The sequence below is a fragment of the Mycetomoellerius zeteki genome, unplaced genomic scaffold (genome assembly GCF_001594055.1).
Source record: "Mycetomoellerius zeteki isolate Tzet28-1 unplaced genomic scaffold, Tzet1.0 scaffold106, whole genome shotgun sequence".
Classification (NCBI taxonomy): Eukaryota; Metazoa; Arthropoda; class Insecta; order Hymenoptera; family Formicidae; genus Mycetomoellerius; species Mycetomoellerius zeteki.
The window spans coordinates 3,118,610-3,125,155 of NW_017255975.1; positions in this window are offsets into that span (position 1 = coordinate 3,118,610).

The window sequence follows — 6,546 nt, forward strand, 5'->3', positions numbered from 1 at the left end:
GGGAACGCGATCGATTTTGGATTAATACTCCTTACAGTACTTAGGATTCTTTACGAAAGCGCCGTTCGTTAAATCATGATTAATCTACACGAAAAAGTCGGAGCTAAAGTATCTGAAAATTTAGCTATATACGGATCTGAAAATAATTTTTTGAATAATTAAAATAATTATGTACACTGAGGAAAAAATTGTTTACTTGACTAAATTAATTTAATTCGTCTTTATTTCTTTTAATGAAAAATATATGTATTTATTTTCCAATGAAAGAAATAAAGACACCTAAATTAATTTAGTCAAATAAACAATTTTTTTTCTCAGTTTAGGACTCAAAGTAATTATTAGAATATCAAAATTTTTTGCTACATTGCGCTTGAGATTTTTACGTTAAATTATTTTGATGGTCCAACAATAATTTTCAGATCTAGCTGAATTTTTAGATACTTCAGTAAAATCGTTCATGTAGATAACTGGGAAAATTAATAAACTATCGTTTAACTTTATACGTAACTATTATTATTTCGTAAAGAGTAAAATTTAGATGCGTTTAAAGCAGGGATCGCTATCTGTGCCCCGCCCGTGAAATGGATCGAGTACCTCGGGCGCTTTTTATATTCGCGTGATACACGACGCCGGCCCGTCACACCATCGTCGTGCCGTCCTTATCGTCGTTTACGTCGGCGCACTTCGCTTACGCGCCGGCATTGGACGGAAATGAGAGTGCGACATACTCGTTATCCTTTTGCAGCGCGAATATGACGCGCGATCTTTCGAGCGTTCATCGAGATGGTTAGTGTGCACTTAGGCGGATGGAAATTTTTACTTGCCGATGTTGCCAGACTTCTATAATTCTCAAGAACAAGAGAGAGAGGAAGCGACAGAAAGAGAGAAAGAAAAGAAAATTCGCGAAAACATCTCTTTTTTGTGCCGTTTTGATATTTCAGCACCCCAAGTAGCAAACTGACATCATTTGTCGTTATTTTGACATCAAGATGATGACAAATAACGTCAGTTTGTCACTTGGGGTGTTTGCATATTATTACGCGCGAACAAAGAAACGTTTCCACGAATTTCCTTTTCTTTTTTTTTTTTTTACATTTTTAATATCATTTTGACGTCAAAATGACGACAAATAACATCAGTTTGCTAGTTTAGGATGTTGGTATATTAAAACGCGCGTAGAAAAGAAATATTTCCACGGATTTCATTTTTTTAACGTCATTTTGACATCAAAATGACGACAAACAACGTCAGCTTGCTACCTGGGACGGCAGATGTCGTAATCACGTTGGCGCGCAAAATCGATTTTTCGACAGGTCGTGTTACGGTAGGTTCGTGAGTCGTACTCTCGTCTAATCTCACGGTAACGCTCGGTAACACCGAAGAGGAAAGTACGCGGGAACAAACACTCTCGTTATGTGCTCTTAGCGTGAAGGAGTCGCACTGTGGCGGACACGGAACGTTGCTCGCGCGTCATTTCTCCGCATCACGGTCAGCGCACGTTGCGCCAGCCTGGGGCTCTCTCGCGAAATGGATAATAAAATTAAAATATTCATGACGTGTGCGTCACGTAGGTGTTTCTAAACGCACCTGGGCTGGAGTATCGAAGAGTATCAATCGGAGGATAGTGGCTATCTATTATTTACTCGCGTACCGTTGAAACTCCTTAGCCGGAGTACGATCAGGAATTATCAAGTCCCTACAAACTCGTCAATCACGTTTCGTCTAATCGAATAAAAAAATCTGTTATTTGCGAGAATACAATGGATTTGAGAGAATAAAATGGATGGAGGACGTCTCGTGCCACGTGTGTACATAAAGAAACGTACGCCGTGCAGCATGGATTCGTCTTCCGTCATCTCCTTGGATTGCGTTCCGCGAATTACGACGCCGCGCTTCTCTCAGTTCTGTCGCGAGAGCGGATGAGTAACGGCTAATGATAATATAATAATTATTATCGCTTCTGTAACCGTGCACAGTAAGCTGAGAGTCGGGAAGCTCATCCTCAACATCCAGAAAGTCACGGACGGCCAGCGCGCGGTCGGGTGTGGCCGCAATAATCATTTCACCTGGAGCGAACAAATCATAGTGCGTGCATCGACTTACTTGACGTTTAAAATGCAAAATGGATGACTTAAGTGGCACCTTCCTGATGCTCTAATCAGTTATGAATTAATTAAAGCATTAACTCGGCATTTCTTTGTAGCATTCGAGGAATAAAATTTTATGATGTTAAAATCAGGTTCGCGCTAATTGCTATCTCAGCTGCTTGGAGATATGCTAATGAATCTGAGTGACTCGTCGTCGTGGTTCATCGTCCTGTTGCTTACAAGCCAGGTGAATTTTAGACCTCGTATTTTTCGAGGTGGACTCTTCTTTCACTTCGAGGAGAGAGGCACTGAACAAAGGGATTGGGTGAAAACGGTACCCGCAGCTAAAGATTGTGGACTTCTTGTTGCTTGACGCTCGCGATGCACGGATTCACCGCTGCCGCGCACCGCTACGAGAATTCTGATCGGTCTCCCCGCTGCAGATTACTGCGGATAACGCAAGTTGGAGAATCTCCCGAGAACTTGGTCCCAAGGGTCGCGAACTTCACTTTCGTGAATAGATTATAGCTTGTCAGACGAAGAGTTACGTAGAATAATGCGTATGAATAATACGTGCGGAAAAGAAGCGAAAATGGACTTTTATCCTTAAAAAAAGGAATGTATTTTCCGTATGGAAAATACGGCTTTGCTGAAGTACTTAAAAATTTAACTTAACTTTAGATATAGATCTAAAAATAATGTTGCTAGGCTATGAAAATAATTATGTATTTAAAACTGGTTGCTGGAAGATATAAACTTTTTGCAGCATTACTTATTATGCTTGAAATTCCTACGTAACTATTTGGATGGTTACACAAAATTATTTTCAGATCTGTATCTAGCTAATTTCAATTTTTAAAAATTATGATACTGATGAATTTGGACAGATGAGACTAAATCTAATTAAATAAGACAAATCTTATATTCGGTCAAAAAATGGATCTTAGTGCTTAAATATTTCAATCTGAATACATATCTGATTCTGCAAACCGTACGCTGAAATCTTTTTCGATTTCGAAACTTGAAACGCAATCATGAACAGAACCAGAGTAATAATATCGTTTATTTAAATTTTATAAAATCATTTTAATATCACATATTAAAATTTTTAGATATTTCAGCAAAATTATTCTCTCTGTGTGCTTATCTATAATGTTCCTCATCGCTATAACATTTATTGAAAATATACAAAAATATGAACTCTTTTCAGTATTAAAATTATAAAACAGTAAATCAATTGATCCACAAGATTAAATTAATGCAAAAATACGTGCATCGATTTCTTTGTATCGAATCGGCGTGATCGTGAACCGTCGAGCGATTCGTGAAAAAATAAGGCGCCACGGCTCGTCCTTGAAAAGTTGACGCGAGCACGCGGTTGCAAGGTGGGCAGAAGTTCACCGGGCGACCGGCACGGGTTGTATTTCTTTCGGTATGGCGATGCAGGCGCGTGAAATCAACAGTAGATGCGTGCATGTATAACGCGCACCTACACACAGACAGACAGCCGCTTTGCGTGTGCTGATCCATGTTTGCGAGAAAAAGCGCATATTCATCCATACCGGCCGGTGACTTCACCTGTACTACATACGTTAGTCGCGTATCGACGCCGATGCGTGTGTAGATTGAGCGTGCAGGTAGAAAACGTGTAAATCGCGGCTACATGAGAGGAAGAAGGATGAATTAATAGAAAGAGAAAAAGTGAGAGAGAGAGAGAGAGAGAGAGGGAGAAGGAGAGTGAAAGAGAACGACAGAGGGGCAGAAAGAGAGACAGGCAGGTTGAATGAGGAAAGAGGAGAAACAGAGAAGGAGAATGCCTGGAAGGTTGGATCGTTCGCTGCCGGTAGCAACGACCCTGGATGCATCGACTCCTGGGGTTGTTCGGTGGTAAGGGTAGACGGAGAGAATCAGATGACAAGGAACGAAGGGAGACAGGCATAATCGGCGAGAGGGTGTGTTGAGAAGCAAAGCACGAGAGAGAAAGAGAGAGAAAGAGAGATAAATAGATAGAGAGAGAGAGAGAGGGGAGGGGGAAGGAGGACGAAAAGGGAGCAAATGAGGGAGAGCGGGAGCGATAAAGGTGCTGGAAACTGGGGGAGTCACCCTTCGTCTTCTGTCCTTTTCGCTCTTGTAACCGCACCGCGTACGATATCTCTCTTTCTCCGCCATCCTGTCGTTTTCCTTTCTCTCTTTCTCCTTCTTCCTCCGCCCTTCCCTCCACACATCCCTTTCAGCTAGACTCCCCTCTTCCACCTCGATCTCTCTCCATCTCGCTCACCCTGTCGGCTCTTCGGCTCTTCACGCTATTGATCCCGCAGCATCCACCGCGAAATAACGACGTAGGCCCCTGTTTCTCTTGTTTCCTCCTCTCTCTCTTTCTCTCTCTCTTCCTTTCTTCCTTTTTAGGTATCTTTCTTCATCAGTCTATCGGTTTCCTCCTTTTTTTCATTCTCTTTCTCGCTATTTCTGTCTTCTTTTGCCGCTAAAACGTTCCAATGTACCTCCGCAGGGATGAAGAAGAAGATGCAGCGTACCTGCGACCGAATCCCCGTCGCGATTTTCCCTCAAGAAGAGGAATTTGTCTGTGCGCATATTTTTCCGCATAACGCTTGGGAAATGTCTGGATGAAGAGCGCTCTGATGTAGACCGATCATCTTCGGATTTGTCGAGGACGGGAGAATAAAATTTCGCGTGCGCGATTAATGCTTTGATAGAAAATTTTGTTTTTGGACCGTTTGATCTTCCTAATTCGATTAAAACGTTTTAAGCCAAGAAACGGTGTATTTCCTTGAGAGAAAATTGAAAAATTCATCTATTTCAAGGAAGTTGACATTTTCCGCGAATTTTCTACAAAATTACACTCTATAATTCACGATGGAATTTATAACGAGAGACGTGTTAGAAGTGAAGTATAAATCTGATATCTGGATCATAAAAAATTCAATATATATGTACCAATTAAGTCATTCAAATTTCCCTCCTCTCAACAAATCAGATTATTGAAATCGACAGTTATCAAAGAAAATCTTATAAAATAAATCTTACTGTAAACACCGATGTCTTGGCATTATATTTTTAAGTCGAAAAATTATTTTGAAAATACGAATTTTTTTAAAAATTTAACAATATTATAAATCGTTTGTGTTTAATAAATATTTACATTTGGTATTAACTAGTTACAATGGCATGAAGTGACGATTTCGCGATCGCCTCATACAAATGCTTGGTTCTAATTAGCGGTCCAGAATCCGCAGATATCACGACGGGTCCACGACATGAGGTTTTTTTTATGGAACATATTATTTTCTCATTACACCACGGCGCTGAGGAAGCTGACAATATTTCTCGCCGATCTTCCTCGTGTCGACGATAATCGGCGGTAATTTTTCTGGCGGTGCTGCGTTTACTTCTTTTTTTTCCATCACCTTCTCCAACCCCGGTTCCAGCCGATGGTTCCGCGAAGACGGATGGCGGAGCGTATTTCTCGTACGAGGCAGTTCCCGTCAGTGAAAGACGAATGCGAGAGGCGACGTTTCGTTTCCCGACGCGCGAAACGCCGAAAACGCCGTTCAAGAGAAAAGAAATTACTTTCCGGAACGAATGCCCGGCGTATGTACGCGCTCGAGGATTTTCGGAGGACCAGGTGGTGTGGTGATTCGAAAGAGAAAAAGGATGGGAATAGGAACAGCAGGGTAAGAGGTAGAGACTTGGCCGGTCGAGTCGAATTATTCTCATGATGGGTACGGCTATCCTCGATTTGCCCGTTAACAAATTAGCATAACAGGGAATCTGCCCGACTCGACTCGATTCCCCGAGTCAACCCCTTTGGAAAACCCCCCGCTAAGAGTGTCTCGAGTGGCCGCGGAGAATAGGCGTCGAAACGAAAATCGACTTCCGACGTTGAATGTCGCGTAGTTTGCGATAAGGATTGGATTCTGCGGGATATTGACTTAGTATTAGCTTAGATCTTAAAGGGTGTATCGAATTGCCCAGTTAATTATCAGGTTGATCAAAGAGCTGTTTGTTGTATCTATTAATAGACGACGTAAAATTCGTTTTAATCATCGTGCTAATGCTACGTCTTCCTTTCGGTTGAATATAAACGAAAGAAAGTTTGTATAAAGAAATGTTTCCATAATTTAAGAAAATTACGAATTTTTTAAAAGTTAAGGAAGTTATTTAAATATTACTACCATTTCTATATCATGTCACTTTCGTGATTCTTTATGTAACTTATTACTCCCATTACATTCCTTCCATTATACTTCGCGATGGAGTTTTCAAGGGATTCGTTCTTTAATGATTTATATAATGATTTAATGACTGTCTCGAGAACAATTCTCATCACAAGTTGTAATTCTCATTCAACGAATGTGAATCCGGTGGCATTTATTCGACGGGAAACGTCGGCTTGCAATGCATTATTCTTTTCTTTTCGCGCTCGTAAATACGTCGTGTA